The sequence below is a fragment of the Cricetulus griseus genome, chromosome 4 (genome assembly GCF_003668045.3).
Source record: "Cricetulus griseus strain 17A/GY chromosome 4, alternate assembly CriGri-PICRH-1.0, whole genome shotgun sequence".
Classification (NCBI taxonomy): domain Eukaryota; kingdom Metazoa; phylum Chordata; class Mammalia; order Rodentia; family Cricetidae; genus Cricetulus; species Cricetulus griseus.
The window spans coordinates 167797597-167818645 of NC_048597.1; the positions used below are offsets into that span (position 1 = coordinate 167797597).

The following is a 21049-nucleotide window of genomic DNA, read 5'->3' on the forward strand; positions in this document are numbered from 1 at the left end:
GAGATGAAAAACATACAAATCATCACACTTCAAATCTTTTAATGTGATATTTAAATTGTTCATGACATACAAGATATAAAAACTCCAAGATTTCCATAAACCTTAATCTAACGAGTGTAGAGGATTTTCAATACCCAACTAAAGTCCAGACATTATATGCATTTTGTCCCGAGCATATTTTTTTACCCTTCAGGAAAAGACATCTTCTATAACAGAAGCTAACAGATGGTGAGGGCACTGACTCAAGTCTAATTTGAGTTGAATTCAAGTTTGATTATCTGGAGACACACAGGCAATATACCTATATTAGTATCAAATGTCTAACACTGATAAAAATGTTACAGAAGTATGATCTACTAGAAAGCTTTCTGGGACCTAAAAGATCCCCTCCAGCCAACTAGTTTCAAATTCTGGCAAAGTTGCACATCCTTAATCTTTATGACAGGCTGACGATAATCAGCCCGTCTTTTACAATATAGTAAAAGAGTAAACGCACAATACTTTAATTTTTCTTTCCATTCAGAGTGGCAGGTAGAACAACAGCCCTCAGAGTTGCCATACCCTAAAGCCAGAGTGCATGAAGCCATCACTTTCTATAGTTTCTTCTCCCTTAGAGCCTTCAGAAGAATGCCACCCCATTAACCTTTATTCTAGCCCACTGGGACTTGATTGAGATTTCTGATATCTATGATTACAAGATAACACATGTGTCTTGCTTTAAACCAGCACGTCTGTGGCAATTTGTTAGGGCAGCATTATGTATAGGGCTCATTCTCAGCTTGGATATCCAGCCTGTCTATTGGTTCCTCAGCCAGTTGTGGGTATCTTTCTCGATTCCAAGGCAAATAAGGATTACCAATGGTAATTTGAGTGGCACTTAATAAGTCACAAAGTGGAAACTACCCTTATACCTATTTCTTATGTTATATCATGGCAAACGATGCATTATTTTTCAAAACCTATATTCAACTTAGTCTTCACACACAGGAGAAATACTCATTAATACATCTCTCACTGAAGTTATGAATAGCAGACTGAAGTAGAAGTCAGTGGTTTGGTCTCATAGACTATACAATTAAAGTTGTTTTAGATCTCAATGTTCCAAAGGAAAGAAACACTACATGAGTAATTGTTTTTAAACTCATTGACAGTCTGTCATGCCATGATTTTGCACTGATTCTATCCTTAGATTATGTCTTTCTTTACCTTCCAGGAAAAGGTGCCTTTAAACCGTGGCAAGATGGAGACACAGGGTAATTAAGAGACAGAGGAAGGGAAAGGAGCACCCGATGACTAGGATCTTGTTTATATTTCCTGCTAGCTGAAAAGTTAACTGTTTTGACAAATTTCTTCTGTGAAATTGTCGGCATTGAGACAATACTTCCTTTTCTCAGAGATAGCTGAAAGACTGTTAAAAGAGTCAATGAACAATGATTAAAGCACATCACCTCTGAGTTTAACCGTACTAGCACCCTCTCTCATACCTACACCTGAAATGATGAACTACATAAATCACCTTATAATTTCATCTACAAAAGGAAATTCTTTAAGGCAAGAGAAATAACTACACAAGCTTGTACTTTTCTCCATAATTTAAACCTTGGCTTTAATCTTTCAACCCAGTTATAAATTACACCCTTTGAACAATATAATTTCAATACCACAAAATCACATACACACATATGACTCTTGAGAAGCTCACTTGGAAGTACACTAATTGACATTTACTCAACAAATTTCAACCTTGCTTCACAACAGCTGGCTTTGAGATTCTTTCTGTGATACAGTGGCGGTAGTAGCCATTATAGACCTAAGAACAGGTCTCTATTGGTGGGGGACTCCTCTAGTTAGAGCCAACTGTGTTGCTATGCCCTCCCCTGCCTGTGACAAAACCAAAACACTTCCGATGACCAAAAGTAATAAAGCTTAAAATAAGAAGGCAAATCACTGTAGCCTGACTTTTAGTCATAAGAGAGAAACACTTAAAAGGGTGTGGGATACTTTGGTTAGCCACCAAAGTTTATCTCATGTCAGAGGTGGGTTATCTTTTGACTTTTCTACCCTCAGTGAGTATTATAAAAGATCAAGCTGGCATTTCATAGCTGGTGTGCCACTTACTTCCCGTTTAAATATCACCTAGGGCTGTTTATATGGAACAAAGTTAGGTCTCAATAGATGAACAGATTATAGAGGGTATGAAAGCTCTAACATGTTTTTAATCTGTTAGTTCACAAACCCATGTTCTCCAAGGCATGGAAGCTTAGTCCATTTTAAAACTTATTAAAATAATATAAAACAGAATTTCTCTAGTTGTATTCATAAAACTTTTCATTAATATTTACTCAGTTATTCGTCCTTGCAAGATTAAGATTATATACCTTTTGTGGGGAAGGGGGTTGAGAAAGGGTCTCACTGTACTCATGGCAGTCCTGATACTTGTTATATAGTCCAGGCTGGCCTTGACCTAATAAGTGCCAGGATTACAAGAGTGTATCATCACCCCAGGCAGCTTTGACCTACTATGTGCTAGGATTAAAAAAGAGTGTATCATCAGCCCCAGGTAAAGTTAAGATATTTTCTTTTTCTTTCTTTCTTCCTTTCTTTTTCTTTCTTTCTCTCTTTTTTGTTTTGTTTTTCATGACAGGGTTTCTCTGTGTAGCTTTGGAGCCTATCCTGACACTTGCTCTGGAGACCAGGCTGGCCTCGAACTCCCAGAGATCCGCCTGCCTCTGCCTCCTGAGTGCTGGGATTAAAGGCGTGCGCCACCAACGCCCGGTTGGTTAAGATATTTTCTATATGATAAATATTTTTCTTATGATCAAGGATGAAGAACTAATAATTATTAGGTGTGAGGATATCTGAACTAAAATATGTAATTTAAAAATAAATGTTTGAAGAGATTTCTCATTTTTATGATACAGATAAACAGACTAGACAAGTGAACACCCTGAGGTTGTGTTATTACAGTTGTTAATGTGGTTACTCTGGTACTCTGGCCCCAGATGCTCAGTTCCCAAATTCTCTTTGCACTATTTTTTCTAATTTATAATTTCTTCAGATTTCTCTGGTATAAAATTGTAGGTTCTAGATAACTAGTATTCAAATTCTCTAGATTCAAAGCCTTTTTTGAAGATAAACAAAAAGAAAAATTGTCCTTGGTTCCAGATACTTTCTGTGGGACCCTGAATGGGTCAAAAGATAAATCAGGTTCCTAAAATTTTAAAATTATGTTAATTCTGCTACTATGTAACTTTTTCTCTTCTGGATTCAACAACACAAGACACATACATAGTCAGAGAGACTCCTGACATAATTTAAAAATTGAGTCAACCTCCCTCCCCCATTCTAAGCTAGGGTACCCTAACTACAGTTTGTGTGACCCATGATAGCTATGAATGTGGGCTCACACAAAACTGTAAACTTACTCTAAAAATTTTGAGATTTTTAAAATGTGTATGTTTCTTTTGTGTGTAACTCAATTGTGTAGTTATCTAGAGTAAAGTCTGTATATGACAATGCTATGCTGCAATGTCACACAAAATAAATGCATATGTGCTCTTGCATATGTGACTTCTGGTTTGCATGTGTGCACTGCTGGTACATTATTTTGCAATTGTACACAGTTCAACTGGTACTATAAAACACTGCATACACTCATGGTGACTCGGCAATTGCACTGCCTACCATGCCCATTGGTTCTCCACTTTGTGCCAGGGGCTCAACATCTGCTATTTCCTGTCAATTAACTTTCACAACAGTCACTTAAAAATCATTATATTTTTAATTCTAGCATGGCTTCTCTAACACTGCAAAAGAAAACAAGTCCCCAAAACAAAAATTATGGAGGAAGGAGGAATGTTCAAAGAAAAATAGATCAAAGACTACTTAGTCAAGGCAATTAGTAAGGTACTTTCTTTAATTTGCAGGGAATTTGTTCAAATTTTCAAGGACTGTAATTTGAAAGGCATTGTTTAAAAAATGCTGGCAAATTTATGTGTATAAATGGCTGCATCATAAGGACAAAAGAGTAGAAATGAAAAAAATAGTTTTCTCGAATTTTTTCTATAGCTAAGTGGCAGCATATTTAATAGCGAAATAATTAAGATCACTTACTGATGGTGAGCTTATTAGGATATAAATGAAGAGCATGGCTTAATTTTATGATCTAAAAAAAACCTGTGTTTTTAAAACTAGTTTGTCTGCCGGGCGTTGGTAGCACACGCCTTTAATCCCAGCACTTGGGAGGCAGAGGCAGGCGGGTATCTGTGAGTTCGAGGCCACCCTGGTCTCCAGAGCAAGTTCCAGGACAGCCTCCAAAGCAATACAGAGAAACTCTGTCTCAACCCCCCACCCAAAAAAAAAAAAAAAAAAAAAAAAAAAGCAAAAAAACAGTTTGTCTCAGCAGACTGCAGCCAGGGGAACTGAAGAAACTGGAAAACCAATCAAAGAAATTTAGGGAGTATGAAGCAGTAAAAAAAAAATCTTAATTTTTGTTGTTCATTGGCATCATTACTGATGGTACCTTAGTGATAAAAGAGAAGGACTTATAAAATTAATAAAGACAATGCTATTTCTGCCCCAAACTTATGAGTAATGAAGTACTATTACATACTACATTAAGAAAATTTATGCACAAAAACATTAAAAATACATGACATCATGCAAATCATTTTTGAGACTGAATTTCACAAGGGCCAAGAGACTAAATTATTGCTTATTTCAGAAATGCCTCAAAAGTGTTAGCATTGATTATAGCTACATTTACTTTATGGAAAATGGCCAAATCAAGGACATACAATAACAAGAATTTATTATTTATAGCATGTTATCAACCATTATATATGTAATATATAATATGTATATTATATATATACATACATACAGAGAGAGAGAGAGAGTGAGAGATGCCAGGACTTGACCATTAAAACTACCTTACAAATTTAGAATTTGTAGTGGATTTAACTACTCATTTAAATGAGTTAAACAGAAGTCTCCAAAGTAAAAATCAACTGATCAGTACAATGTTTCAAGTCATAGCAGCATTAAAAAAAACAAAAAAACAAAAACAAAAACAAAAAACCCTGAAATAATGGCAGGCTCAAATCAAGGCAACTAATTTTATGTGTTTTGACATGTAAATTAAATACAGTCCTGTGAATAGCAAAGATCATACAGCTTTGCCTTTTGATCTGATACAAGAATTTCAGATTTTTTGTATCCAAGATAACAGACTTCAAGATTGCTGAGAAAATAATGAGTATTTTGGTTGTTTGTGACTCCAGTGTCCATTACCTGTCAATTTTCAAGCAGAATGCAGAGAGCTGTGGTCTGACATTCAACCTAAAGAAAAATTTAATAGTATCTTCACTAGATGTTCATAGGTCTAGTGATCATTCATCATATCTTCCAGAGATGAATAGCCTTACTTCACAATAATACCTTATTCATATCATCACATTTTGGCAGCACACCTACATCATGAGCAATGATTTTCAAGAATGGGGCACAGTGACAGTAAAACTGAGAACCAAAATATCTGATGAGCACATTCAGAACTCATGGAATTATGATTTACTTCCCCAAGCCTGAGGCTGATGCGATACTTTCTCAAATACAATGTTAACTATCTGATTTCATGTTACCCTCTTCACCTTTCATAATAAAAATACCTTAAAAGGCAGTTTTATTACTTAGACATGTTCATTTTCTTTATTAGTGATCACAAACTTAGGATCTGTTTAGAAATTTTAAGACCTTCCAAATGATGCATTCATAATTAGCATGCGAGGATTTTTTTTGCTTATTTGTGGTAGTAGGAGACCATGAAATTGTGCACAGACCTTTTTATTTTCCTCATGAGCATTCACTAGTTTGTGTTTTTAATGTTAGCTAAAGAAAATTATTTGTCTAATTAGTCCAAAGAAACCAAAATAGTAGGATGCCCCTGTTCTAAATACAGCATGCTTTTAGCTGGTGGAAGCTAAACTGAGGACAACTTATGTATCTGTTCTTTTTAAAACTTTACACTAGTAAACAGACCTATTACAAGAAACAACCAGGGCAGTGTTATCTTTAAAATTCCTGTGAAACCTAATCCATCCGTTCAGAGTTAATGCCACAAGCCAATCATTTTAATATTTGTGTGTTTTATGGGTATGTGTTCATGAATGCCTTGGCTTTTGTGTGAAAGTCAGAGGACAATGTGTGGGAGTCAATTCTCTCTGTCCATCATGTGAGTTCCAGAAATAGAGATCAGGTCACCAGTCTTGGCTAGAAGCTACTTACCTGCTGAGATTGGCTTCCTATAGATAGCTTCTTATGTAAGAAACAGTTAATCTGAGAACATTTTGAGCTCTTTTCAAAACCCTAGCCTGAGTTATTACCCAAATGGTCCCTATGAAGATCCACATAATATTTTATTATTTTACTATCAGTATAAGAATAAAAAATCTGGGAGTTTTAAGGGCTTTTTTAAGTGTATAAAAGAGATGCATCGAGAAATCACTATTCCTTGAACTTCATGTACTTTGAAAGCTGTACATTTTCATTTATTAAATACATGGAATGACCAAGAAACTTACCAAGTACAGAGGAGTTTTATCCTATGTATTTGAACAAGAGGAGACAGTCATGAGGGCTGGGAAAAGACTTAGTTGATAAATACAAGCATGAGAACCCGAATTCAGATCTCCAACACCCATGAAAAACACCCAGTGCAGGTGGGGATGGGGGATGGTGGTGGTAGTGGGGGGGGGACTGGATGGGGTTGGGATTGGGGGGTAGCTTATTCAGCTGCCTGGTGGAGACAGAAGGATTCCCAGGAGCTTACTGCCCAGTCAACTGCTGAGATCTGGGTTCAGTGAGAGCTGCTGACATAAAACATAAGGTGGAGAGTGATACAGGAAGAAACTCGATGCTGATCTGTAGCCTCCACATGTACATGCAAACTCTTTCCCCTCTTCTCTCCCCTCCCCGACAAAACCACAACAAAGAGAAGACTTGTAGTCATCAGGCTTTGGGTAAAATAGGAGTCCTGCCTGAAAAGAAATTAGACTAGTAGGGGAGTAGAAGTATACAAACAGCAAAACACAGGGAATGATGAAAATTTTAGAATAGAGAGTTTTTAGCAGAAAGAATAAAGGTAGGTTTTATAAATATTATAAATTTGGGCTTACATGGTGGACAGGATTATTTTTCTTTTTAAGAAGGCCTTCTTACTTACAGTAAAGTCCACCAAGTTTAAGCTGCAGTTTGTGATTTTTACTTGTATATAGTTGCAAAGCCAGCGTAATGATGAGGGCACAGAACCCTTCCTTAGACTGCCACACCAAACAGTGCTGGGGTGGAAAGAGATCAAATTTCAAACTCTGGAGTACAGTTCTTAGTGCACGTACGTGTATAGCTTTAGCAGAACAAGCTTTTGTTTTCTTGCATTTTCTCTGTTTATTTCTGTTATTATTTCCCTTTCTTAAACTTGCTTTTCCATTTTCATTACCGTTTTGTGAAACTGAAGCTTAGACTGCAGATTGGCAAATATTTTCTGGAGAGGCTGGATAATAAGTATAGGCTTCACAGGGGATGCAGTCTTTGCATTCAGCTCTGCCTTGGTAAGAAAGCAGGTAGAGATTCAATGGAAATGCCTGGCCACAGCAGCATACCCTGCTCTCTACCCTACCCCACCCCACCCCCGCCAGCCTCACCCTTCATTCTGCAAATAGCCTGCTGATCTCTGAGTCAGATAACTGAAGAAACAGTTTTTCTGATTTTTAAAAACTTTATGATTTTGACATTTACTTTATAAATCCCAGCAACTTTAAGGCCATTAACACTGGTCTGTGTGTTTGAAGACTGAACTGATATTTAGCATTAATAATCTACTTTAAGCTAATTTTTGTTCACTGTGAGGTGAAAGAAAAGGTTGTGTTCCCCACCTGACACAGCTGATTGTCTCAGCACTGATCACTGATGGACCTCTTTCCCAGTGACTGGCCTTGACATGCTTGTATAGGAAATGAATAACTGACAACATAAAGATGCGCCCAGTTCTGGACTCTATTTCTTTTCTACTCAACTATTTGTTTTTCTTTACACTTTCTTAATTACCAATGATGATGGTGCATGTCCTCCAATTTTGTTTTCAGTGTTGCTTTGGCTTTTCTAGTCCTGTATTATTATTATTATTATTATTATTATTATTATTATTATTATTATTATTTTATAAATTTTACAATCAGTTTATCAATTCAACCATTATATTGAAATTTTTCCTCTTATGTAACACAGGCATTTAAAGACACAATTTCCTTTAGATTAAAACTTTCACATATTTTTACAAATTTTGGTATGTTCTGCTTTCATTATCAGTTGAAATATTTTAATTAGTTTGTGACATCTCCTTACCTTTTCTAACCTGAAGCAGGGTTTCATTTTGTACCAGACTTGGCTGTCCTGAAACTAGTTCTGTAGATCAGGCCTGGCCTTGGACTCACAAAGATCTGTCTCCCAAGTGCTGGGATTAAAGGCGTGCGCAACCACATCCTGGCAATAATTTATACTTTTCACAGATCATCTTGCTGCTGACCTCTACTTTTTCACTGGGGTCAGAAAACAAACTTTAAGGTTTATTCTTTTAAAATTTGAGACTTGTTTTTGGCCCACATGAGGTTATATTCTGATAGCATACCAAAAAAGAATACACATTATATCATTACATGGTGCAGTGTTAAATGAACACCAGCTAAGGTGAGTTGCTGGAATATTATTCAGATAATTCATTCAATAAAGTGGTGTTAAAATCAAGTGTGATTAAAGTCTATTTTGCTCTTTAATTTTGTCGATTTTTGCTGCATGCATTTTGAAATAGTTACCATGTTATTGAGCACACATAGTATGTAGTTTTAGGCTCAGATTGAATTCCAATTTAATTTTTTATTGGATTAAGATACTTTTTGCTATTTTTTATTATTTTAAAATTATGTGTGTGAAACTAAGTGCAGGAGATGGAGGCCAGAGTTGCTGACCCCCCTGGAGTGGCAGTACAGGTCATTGTGAATCACCTTGTGTAAGTGCTGGAAAATGAACTCAGGTCCTCTGGAAGAGAATTATGCACTTTTAACTGCTGAACTATCTCTCCGGGCCCCTTTTTACTGAATTTCTATCACTATATTTTACATTCTTTATATAAGTTGTCCTTAAGGATTACAGAATATATCCTTAAGCTTTCTAGGTCCACTGTACTTAATAATGGGATTATAAATAATTTATGGGATTACTTCCCATAAAATACAGGCATGTAATTACACAGGCCCACATGCACCTCCCAGCATAAATCTCAAAATATGATAGAATTTTGGTTAAAAACGACTATATAGACTATCAAAAAAATTAAGAGAAACATTTAAAATGAGGTCCCTACCTTTCTCCCAGATACCTAGCATTTTTCATGTTTTTCATTCAAGATTCAAGCTTTTGTCTAGAATTATTTATCTTCAGCCTGGATGGATGCTTGTAACATTTGTGCAGGGTGAGGCTGATGCAGATCTAATGGTACTGAATTTTCCCGGCTTTCCTTGATCTGAAAATCTTTATTTTGCTTCTATTATTGAATACTTCCACTGAGTATAAAGTTCTAGACTGATTATTTTTGTTTAGTGTTTAAGAATGTTGTTCTCTCTTCTTCCATCCTCAACGGGTTTCTGATTAGAAGTCAAACATCCATTAATCATGTTAAATAGTTCCTTCATATATAACACGACATGTTTCTCTGTAGTTTTCAAGATTTTCTGTCTTTCAGCACTCATCATTTGACTAGGACACAGCTTGGGTAGGGCTCCCTTGTGTATATTTGGCTTGGCTTAATTAGCATTTTGTAGTTGCAAATTGTTGTCTTTCGTCTGATGTATGAAAATTTTACCCGTTATTCAAGTTTCCTTTATGTTCCGTTCCCTCCCTCCTTTTATTAATATTACAATTCATGTACATTTGGTCATTGAGTGCCATCTCATGGCCTTTTGAGGGTCTGTTTATTTCCCCTTGCCTTGACATTTTATTTTTATTTTATTTTATTTACTTGGATAATTTGAACTCCTTTCTTTTTCCTCTGTTGTTTTATTCAGCTGGTAAGACCACCCAATGAAATTTTCATTTCAGAATTAGTATTTTTCAGTTCTAGTATATGCACTTGGCTTTTTAATTACTTTCATTTTTTTTTTCTGTTGAGATTTTCATGCAGTGAAACATTTGTTGTTTTACCTTGCTGACAATACCTCTAATAGCTATGTTAAAACCCTGGTTTAATTCCAACATCTGGCTCATTTGGGGGTTGAAACTAACTGATCATCTTTCAACAGCTCCATTTCCTCAGTTCTTTGTATGTCAAGTAATTCTGAATTTTATCCTGTGCTTTTTGATTCTGTCATTTTTCTCTATTGAGTAGTTTTCTTTGTTTCAGCAGATGACTATAAATCTCACTGAAATATTTTTTTTTTCACTCACACAGCAGATGTTTTGCTTTTTTCCAGACAGATCAGAGTCTATTTGGAGCATGTAAAGTTCAAGACTCAGTCAATAATGTAGGCAGAAAATAAAAGACAAATGAGCATGAGTTTATTGTCTTCCAGGGTGCATTTCCTTAGACTTCATAATCGCTCTCTTTTGGTTCACAAAACCAGAAAGGCTACAGGTTTTAACACGATCCACTACCACCCATTCAGTATCTCACAGTCTGCAGGTGGTTTGTGGCTCCAAGAGAAATGAGGTGGTAAGAATGTAGAAGTGTAGGATGTACAGGGTCATTCAAGGAGAGGCCTAATGGTAAAGAATTATATGAACAGTGATGCAGGAAATAACGCTGTAATACAAGGGCAGGATTAAATTATTTAAATTGTTGAATGCCAGCTAGATCTAGGAACACAGCCAATCAAATATATATTTTAGGCAGAAGGGTAATATAATTATATCCATTATTTTAGAATCAGATTAATATATTTGTATGATAAAAATGAACTGCAATATGGAAGGCGACCGTATTTAGGAGATTAATAGGGAGGAAGTTCTAAAAATGCAGGTGGAAGGTAATGAAATCATAATTAGGCCACTGGCAGAAAGATAGAAAAGAATGAAAATGAGATGATTCAACAAATGACTGAATGACAGACTTAAAATTCTTTAATAATCTCTCAACAGAAGATTAAACTTTGCTAATACTATACAGGGAATATACTCATTGTCTGTTTAAATAACAAGTGCTATTTTAAAAGCAAACCAATATAAAAAATTCTCTTTGTAAGCCAGATTCATCTTGTTGGTGAAATTTATGGATTGTGGTTTTAAGGGGTTTGGTATCAGATAAGTGCCCTTTAATATGTGGTAGACCTATATATGATAGACCTACATAGAGCAAATTAAAAGGGAGCCTTTCCTCCATATTTTCTTCCCAGTAGAATGTAAAGTTGCAATTAAGCAAAATGTTACAGGGTTGTCTATGCTCCAGGTACATCGGTGTTCACATATATGTAACAGTCTGAACTGTGAAGACTAAAATCCTTTTTATTGTGATCCTATGAAAGTGAAGGTGGCTTTCACACTGTCACCACCAGAAAAGGAAATACCCTCCAGAACCAGTATTTAGCATAGAAAGTGCTCATTATCTTCAAAGCACTCTACTTTTGTTAACTAATTTTTAAAAAACCCACTAAATTATCTTAGAATTTGATACATTTATCAACAAGGAATTCTTTCATTATTACAACTGTTAAGTAACTTCTTTTGAATCACACCTAACTACTGTTTCTTACACATTGTGAATGTAGACATCAACAATGTCTCCCTCCTCCACAAAAAAGAATGAATGCACTCAAAGAGATTAACAATTTAAACATGACAAAAGTAAAATATAATTGGAGTTTTATTATTTTCAAAGGAAGTAAAGGCTCTGGGTTCAGTACTCACTGTTACACCCCTACCACCACCACCACCACTAGAGGCTGCAACGATGTTGATTGCCACTTAGAATATCTTACTCAAATACAGGAAATAGCTCATTGCTTACTGTATGATAGGAGCTGATAGATACTTGACAAATATGGATATATATATATATATATATATATATATATATATAATGTATATATATGCATCACAGCAAAAACCTCACTAAAATCCACAGAAGTCAAGACAACAGTGAGAACCAGTTAGTCAGCTACCAAAGTACTCTAAAACTGCAAACAAGGAGTCCATGTTTAACTGTTGGTCAAGCTGTATCGACTTTCCATCCACATACTTCTAAGACTACAAAACAAATCAGGTTGTAAGAGGACAGTTTTTTTTTTTTTGTTGTTGTTGGTTTTATTTTTCTAAGAGTGCTATGGCAATAAGTATCAAAATATACCCAGTATGAGACAAAAAGAAAAGCAAACAAAACACATTAAAAATTTACATGTCTTTTGATATCACAATTAAGTTCTAGGAATTTAACTAAGAAGTCAATGATCTGTTCAAAGATTTATCTGCATGTACAAGTAAGTGTGCTACTTATAACAGAGAAATGAGAGAAAGGCATCCCGTAACAGGGAACTGGTTACTTAAGAGGATACTGTAACATGCCAGAATATTATATAGTTATAGAATATAGTGGAAGAGGCTACTTAATTGAAAACTGTTTATAAATTACTTTTTAAGTTAAAAAAGACTAATAACAAAGTATGTAAAATCCCAACTTTGCTAAAAATAACCATAAACCTAATTTTAAAGATTACAAGACTAATAAATAACAAAATGTTAAACAGAAATGCATATTTTGCATCATAAACATTTTATTCAATAGTTCTTGCTTTAATAATTAAGAAAATAAACTATTAAGTTACTAAAAACAGTTGGGTATGCCCTTTACCCACACGCAATGTGCTTTTGATATTCTAGATTTAATGGTCAAACATCAACCTTGCTGTCTTTGCAATTCTGAATGAACACAGCAAAGATCATTTTGGACATCTATCACAGTCAGTCACATGGGGTAGACTGCATTAAATTGTTATGAGTTTGGGGACTCTAATGATCGCTCTGTTGCAAACAGATACTAGAGTAAGACTATGTGTGTCCTATATAGGATTTGCTTTTTAGAGGTGAGAGGGTAGCACATTACCAAGGTTTGATATTAAATGTCTTCATTATTTGTGAACAGCCAGATGGTTGGTAATATGCACAGATATTTTGAAATATAGGCTGACTGGTTTCAATTAGCTTTGAAGTGAGACAGATGACAGCAGGGATCTGCATTGCTAAGCCCAAGGGGACTGACAGAGTGTTCTTACAGATGAGGGTTCCATCAGCTAGAATTCACATTGATGCAATATGGCTAATAGATCATTCTGAAATACATGTGCTACTGAAAATCTCTGCTATGAAGCATCTAACAGGGTAAACATTTTATGCCCACTATAAGAAACTAGCTAATGTGACAGAAAAAGGGAAATTAAAACAAAACGGATTATAGCCTATACACTTATATTGTACAATGCACTAGGAAACAGCATGAAGGATTTGAACAGCAACTAAAATACTTATTTGAAAACCTGTAGTAGTTTTGGGCCAAATCAAAGTTTCTGCTTAAAATCATCAGTAAATGAGCAAATGTTGTCTTCCCAAGCTTACCAGTGTACTGCCAGTTTTATGTCACTCCCCAGTGTGCAGCTGTGTTGCTCCTAATCATTCTCCCCTGTACTAGAACACTCAGGAAAAGATGCAATAAGAATGGTACTATTTGGGCATGTCAGCCTAACAAATCCAGGCAAGAAAGAAGAGTGGAATCAATGTCCTTGAAAAGACAAAAATAAGGTTGGGCATCTAAAATTTATTCTCTGCCAAGTATGTTTAATAGACTTTCAGAAGGTGATTTGACTCTAAGTCCTCCAATGAACTTGAATGACCTGTTTAAACATGGAGTAAAGCAGAAGTAAAAACTTAAGTTTAGTGTTTAGTTTTCTTTCACAGAAAACCAGTTCATCAGTGCTAGTGGAGAATGTTGCAGGAGGATCATGTGTTTCAAGTCAACCTGAGCTTTAAACAAGACCTGTATCAAAATTCAAAACCAAACAAAAAGAAATCAACTCACGCTTTTTTTCTCTGTTAGGAAACTGTTAATGAAATGCCTGACAGTGAGAAAATTAAATCATTTTTAATGACTTGTTTTCTCCCTTTGTTTAACTATATACTGTCAAATATTATTATTCTGTAGGTCTATAGGATATTATACCAGGTATTTAACATACATTACTGCTAATCACTAGTTATTCCAATAACTAGTGATTCCAATTTTCATTTTATTTTGGTTTTATAGAAGAAATGGAAATGTCAAAAAAAATTAACTAATTTTCCCAAGGTCACACAGCCCAGGTCCTATTCTAAAGCACATGTTCGTTAATAAAATGGGAAAAATCCCTTCTAATCAGTTGGCCTCAGTGACATTCTCTCTCTCTCTCTCTCTCTCTCTCTCTCTCAAACAAAGAGAAGCAGGAAAGCTCCTTTGGAAGCCTACAGCCATGAAGCAAAGCACAGAGTTCTCATGAAAAAGAGGTGTGTCTTACAGACATTACAGAAAGAGTAAATATTACGAAATAGTTTGAAATTACAAACTAAATGCCACAAACAGCTAATATTATAGGTAAAAATAAATCCAGAATAAGGATGGGAGCTATGAGTAATAAGGACAAATGTTTAGCTGGGCATGGCAGCAAATCCTGTAATCACAGCCATCTGGGTGATAGGAAGTGGAGTGAGACCTCAGCTACATAGCAAATCCAATGACATTGTGGACTATAGGAGACCCTCTACCCAGCCCAACACTACCCAGCCCAACCGCACCTATTTAGCCAAAAGAATGACTAGCTAGACCTTTGATAGTACCTTTCTAGCATCTTAGAGATGTCATGTTTCTGGGTTTTTTTCAGCGCTGCTGAGCTACTCTGTTTTAGTATGCTCATCAAAGACTGAAAAAGCAGGGGGCTGGAGAGTTGGCTCAGTTCTGCTTTTGCAGAGGGGCCAGGTTCAGTTCTAAGCACTCACATGGCAGCTCACATTTATCCATGATGTTCTTGGGGATCTGAATCCTTCTTCTGGCCTCTTGCATGCACAAGGTATGCATATGGTGGATATACATTGATGCATGTAAATAAACACTTATACATTTAAATAGATTTTTTAAAATTGAAAGCAATGATTTTTAAAATGTATTATAGCCAGTTTATTTTTGACTTTGAGGATTAAGCAGGGACTTGCCCATGCTAAGTACTTTATCACCTTGTTACAATCTTTAACCCAATGATTTTCATTGTAATGCAGCTTATAGTTACTGACGGCCAGTACTAGTCTAAAAGAATAAAAATTTGCCCACAGCCAACAAAGCCTTTGGGAAGAACAAGTGTTTTTATTCCTCTTCTATTATTTGATTAATATTATATGTTGTTGGAGCTGGAGAGGTTGGGCAGGAAAGAAGATTAGACACTGTTCTTGTAAAGGACCAGAGTTTGCAGTTCTCGGCACCCGTAATAGGTAGCTCACAACTTCCTTAATTCTCCAGGGGATCTGCCCCTAGTTTCTAAACTCTTCAGGTACTTGTACTCATGTGAGTTATAATAATGGCTTTTACTTCACTTGCTAAGTGAACTTTAAAGCCATTGCTTCATTCTTTCAACCCAATCTGGAAGGAACCTGGTTTCACCTATCTCTTACTGTCTCAGCTTTAGCTTCTATACAAGATCAACAAATAAACTGTAGCACATGGCTAATCTTAAATGACCAGGGCCCAAGATATGTTCCATGGGAATAAAATCCATTGTAAGGACAAGGTTTCCTCATCCAAATTCAAAGTTTTCTTTGTAATTTAACTAATTAAGTATGCAATCTGGATATTATCACAGGAAGTGTGTGTGTGTGTGTGTGTGTGTGTGTGTGTGTGTGTGTGTGTGTGTGTGTGTGTGTGTGTTAGTATGGTGGTGCACATCTTTAACCCCAGCACTCAGGAGGCAGAGGCAGGTGGGTCTCTAGGAGTTCAAGGTCAGCCTGGTCTACATAGTCAACTCCAGATAAATAGTGAGACCCTAGCTCAAAACCCAAACCAACCAAACAAAAAAGATTATTATTTATTTTTTTGTCAAGAAAAAGATGTAGAAATAACTTACTTGTCTTATGCAGCCACTACTCAAGTAAGACTAGTCTTTTAGGAAAAGCAATAATGCATCTGGTCATAGAGAAAATGTTTCAATTTATTAAATAATTGCCATTACTACTATCCTATTACATATATACACACACATACAAACAAACCCCATATAGCTGACACATCCTTCACTGAAAATAACAACTCTGAAGGTTCTGAGGGGTGACAATGTGTGTATTTTCAAGGGAAAACTATAGTCTCATGCTAGAGATTTCTAGGCTTGTTTTATTTACTATTTATATTTGTTATGTCTATCAAAAACACTAAGTCTGAATGACAATGAAGATAGGGTTAAAACTATATCCCTTTGGATAGATTTTAACAACATACATTGCTTTATTTCTGAAACAGCTTTTTATTTACAATATTAACAACAGAAATGTTACCAAACAAAACTGAAAGAGTCCAAGGCATTACCTGGTTTCTAGTCTCCCACTTTTGCTTTCTCCATTTTCTAACTCTGCAAACTAAACAGTCTTGCACTCTCCCACAAAAATCACCAAGAAAACACAGGCTAACCCGGCTAACACAATATGGAAAGTGGTTAGTGATCCACCTCGATGTTCAAATTGTTCAATAAAACACGCTTAATTGCCTTCCCCAGTACACTGCAGCTCTTTTAGAGCAATACGGCTGTTGACCTTGATTTATCTCTAACTTACCAGATGGGCAAAGTCTGACTCAGTTGAATAAGCTCTTTAAAAAAAACAACAACACGGTTTTAGAAGGGTCAGTTAGTTTCAAACAAAAGCTTTTCATTCAGTAAGCATGTTCCATAGAGACACTTCCTCCAGGGATAAGCCAGTGTTTCCTGCTGGGCTCTAGCATACAAAGGGGCAAAGGAAGCCTTAAGTTAATGCACACACTACCTAATGGATTACCCAGAGTCCCTAATTTCTGACAGCACGTAGAGATTTCTGTACACTGCTATGTCAGTATGTCTTAAGATTTTATTTTATTCCCTACTATTTGTAGGGAAATGTATTTAAAAACACCCAGTGAAATCAAGATTTTTTTTTTTTTCTTTTGTTCCCACTGATCATGTCCTTGGTCACCTTTCATACCTAGATCTCTCTAGAAGTCAATGTATTGCTTGTCTTTGCCTGTAGGCCTTCTCCAACTGTATCCATATATTGCCACTAAAATAATGTTTCTCAATTCACTTTACAAGAGAATTTGCTTTCCAGAAAGCTTACAGTGGCTCCCTATTTATCAAAAACCCAAATACCTTAGGTTGTGTGTATCTCTAGATTATTTCCCCAACAACAGTCCTTTTTTTTTTTTTTTTTTTTTTTTTTTTTTTTTTTTTTTTTTGGTATGCTCACAAAGGGCCTACAGATAGTTGACAATATAACTCATTGACTGAGGTTACATATAATGGTTCTGTAAATAGCCAAGATTCCAATAGTTGAAAGATTTCTGAAGCTATAGGTGACTATCCATTACAGCCTCATCTGCTGTGGGTTCTGGTAGTAGCATTTTTCCATAAGATATTCCAGCCCAGAAATATACAAGTGTTGCTGGCATAGAAGCTTGCAAAAATATAATTTTTTCATAGTCAGGGTATCCCTTTTCTGGAATAATTATCTAAAAGATCAAAAGTGTTTCAGATTTTAGAATTTTTTGGGGGGGTGGGGCAAGGATAGGATTCAAGTTTAAACACAAAATTCACTAATGTTTCATTTATATTTTATATCCACAGCTGAAAGGTAACTGTATATGGTATTTAAATAAATTTATACACACACAAAACCCCCAAAGTCTCAAGGTTAGAATTTTCAATGTAGGACATCACATCAAAACTCAAAAAGCTGTAGATTTTGGAGCATTTCAGATTTTGAAATTTTAAGTTACTGATGCTCAACATGTATGTATATATGACTTACATGTATGGCAATCCTATGAATAAAAGAAGCAAAAGAGTATAATAAAGATGATGTTATAGAATTTCAAACACTTAACAATGTTTAAATTAAAAAAATAAGTACATTTACTATATTCTATGATCAAACCAACAAACTAAATAAAGGGAGAAGCCTCTTCAATGAGAAGACACTGTAAATGTCCATTTCACAAGAGACTGTAGCCAGCCATGACCTTAATAAATGTTAGGCTCAGCTGTCTCTAAAGATTTCCTCTAATCTACAAAGACAGCTGAACCAAACTTGTGGGAACTCACGAACGCTAGACCTTGGAGCCTCCATGGGACCAACCACACTAGGCCCTTTGCACATGGGAGACAATTGTGTAGCTGTATGAGAGGATACCATGTTCAGCCTTAATGCAGGAGGGATGGGCTTGGACCTGCCTCAACTTAATGGGCCAGGCTTTGTCAATCCCCCATGGGAGCCTTACCCTGTGGGAGGAGTGGATGGGGGTGGGCATAGGGGGGAAGTGGGGATGGGATGGTGGAAGGAGGAGTGGAAGGGAGAACTGTGGCTGGAATGCAAAATGAAATTAAAAAAAACTTAAAGAAAATAAATGCTGGCCAAGGTCATATAAATTAAGTCTCTACTCTTAGCATTAGGCTTTAATTATTTAATCAAAGCTGAAATAAAAAAAGACATCAATATATTTCAATTCCATCAAGTTTGTAACTACTGAAAATAAAAGGATATGTGAGTAATGTCAGGATCAGAAAATAGAAAAATAGCTTTCTTCTCCGTGTGTGTGTGTGTGTGTGTGTGTGTGTGTGTGTGTGTGTGTGTGTGTGTCTGCATCCCATTACTGGGTATTTATTCTGAAGTATTTCAAGTAAAACAAATGTACATAATAACATCATAATAACATCAATATACATGTTAATAAACAAGACAAAGAATATTTTGAAACTGGCTTCAAAGATAATTAGCTACTCCAAAGGATACTGGGGAACTGAGGACCAAAATGCCACTGACTTTCTTTGCCACTTTTTCTAAGTAGCCCTATAAATATAAATCTATGGGAAAGCTCAAAGACCAGAGTAAATTGGTCTAATTAAAAGGTATCATGGGAAGTTCTGCATAAATATTCTTTGGGATGTAGAAAAGGATGCTGTAAGAGTATACTATTTTTTACAGGTGAAGATGGAAACTGAGGATAAATTCTTCTTAGTAGAATTACAATATGACAACCTGCTATCTCTTTTGATTTTCCACTACTTTACAAAGAATTACCATTCCTATTCTACAGGCATGGAAATTAAAGATCAGACAGCTATCTTTAGCCTGATTCGGGTCTAGGTCATACTCCTATGCTGCAGAATATCTGAACTTTGGTCTCAGCTATAGCTAACTAAAGAATATGTTTCTTTCTCTTTTTACCACTCTTTAGAAGTTTTCAATTTTTAATGATTCTTACTATGACCTGGGATAGTTTTCAAATTACAGATACTTGAGTAACATTCCTATAGATGCTAGCAAATGTGAGCTAGAGCTCAAACACTTGCATTTTTAAGAGGCAGCTTAGAGGGCTGATTTGGGTAGTGGGGGTGAGACGAGGTGTAAATCCCAGTGGTAACAATTTACCTAGTGTGAGTGACATACTGGGTTAGATCTCTACCCCTGGTGAAGGTGGAGGAGGAAGAGGAAGAGGAAAGAGTGGTGAGCAGGAAAGAGATAACAACAGAAGTGGTTTTAGTGCATCTGATATGCACCGAAGAGTGAAAATATGTACTTAGAATCAGATTGGGGGAGGGGAAGAGCATGATAATGTTGAAGAAATGTCATTATGCAAAATAGCTGTGCATGGTTTCATACATCTACATTCTGATAAGTGTGTTGGAAAGCGTTCTCACTGTGTGAGCATCATAGTGGACTTACAAAAATAGACTCACTAAATAATGCCATCTTATAGGACTATTAGGAGGCATCGGTCTGTCATTGACAAGAAAACATTCAGCACACCATTACTGTACTTGTTTTTTCAGCAAATCTCTTCTGGCCTGCAGATAGACATGCAGGCAGAATAGTGTGTACATAATAAATAAATAAATAAATAAATAAATAAATCTTAAACAAATTTCTTTCTATCCACTATGTTTTGCTGGCACACATTACACCTACCCACTCTCTATCAGTGAAATCCCTGAGTATGTGAAAGGGTTGATATAATATAATAAATACAAAAGCACACTGACCCCAAAGGAAAATTAATAGTGACTGACAGTATTCTACTGATAATCAAAAAAATAGACCATTTACAGATATATACACACTCACCCATACATGTATACAAGCATGTATACCGCACATTAAAAAAAAAATTAAATGATTTTTTTGTTGTTGTTTTTAAGAGTTTTTGAGACAGGGTTTCATGTAGCCCAGGCTGGCTTTGAACTCTCCATATAGCTGAAGATGACCTTGAACTTTTGATCTTAGTGCCTCAACTTCCAGAATGATGGAATTGCAGGCATGTATCACCATGCTTGATTTATATGGTGCTGGGAACAGAAACCAGGGCTTCATGAATGCCAATCAAACAATCTATGAACCTAGATACTTTCCAAGCCCAGTAAATATTTCTTAAAAAAAAAATCTTCACGTGAAATTTAACCCTCACTCATTTCCCACTAGGCCCCAACCCCAGGCCTGAAAGAAGTTACACTGGTTAATTTTACCACACATTTAGAAGAATTCACAATAATTCTGGAAATCTATTCTAAGAAACATAGAAGAAAGTCTTAACAATACATTTTATGAGATCTGTTTTCTTTGTCTTATAAATCAAAATAGTATTTGTTAATTTTTTTAAAGATTTATTTTATTATTTTATATGCATGAATGTTTACCTGCATGTATACAAATATATGCACCATGTATGTGCCTGCCTGGTGCCTACAGAAGCCAGAGGTGGGCA

General features: G+C 35.8%; 1 protein-coding gene across 10 annotated transcripts in view; it reads right to left on the bottom strand.

Moving 5' to 3' along the window:
• Peak1 (pseudopodium enriched atypical kinase 1) overlaps window positions 1–21049 on the bottom strand; it is a 210278-nt gene that overhangs the window by 81422 nt on the left and 107807 nt on the right. Inside the window, exon 4 of one of the 10 annotated variants that reach the window (XM_027415022.2) lies at window positions 5293–5340. The exons of the other annotated variants lie outside the window; for them this stretch is intronic. The gene's annotated coding sequence lies outside the window, so the exon portion shown is untranslated. The remainder of the gene's footprint in view (window positions 1–5292; window positions 5341–21049) is intronic. 10 annotated transcript variants of the gene reach the window in all.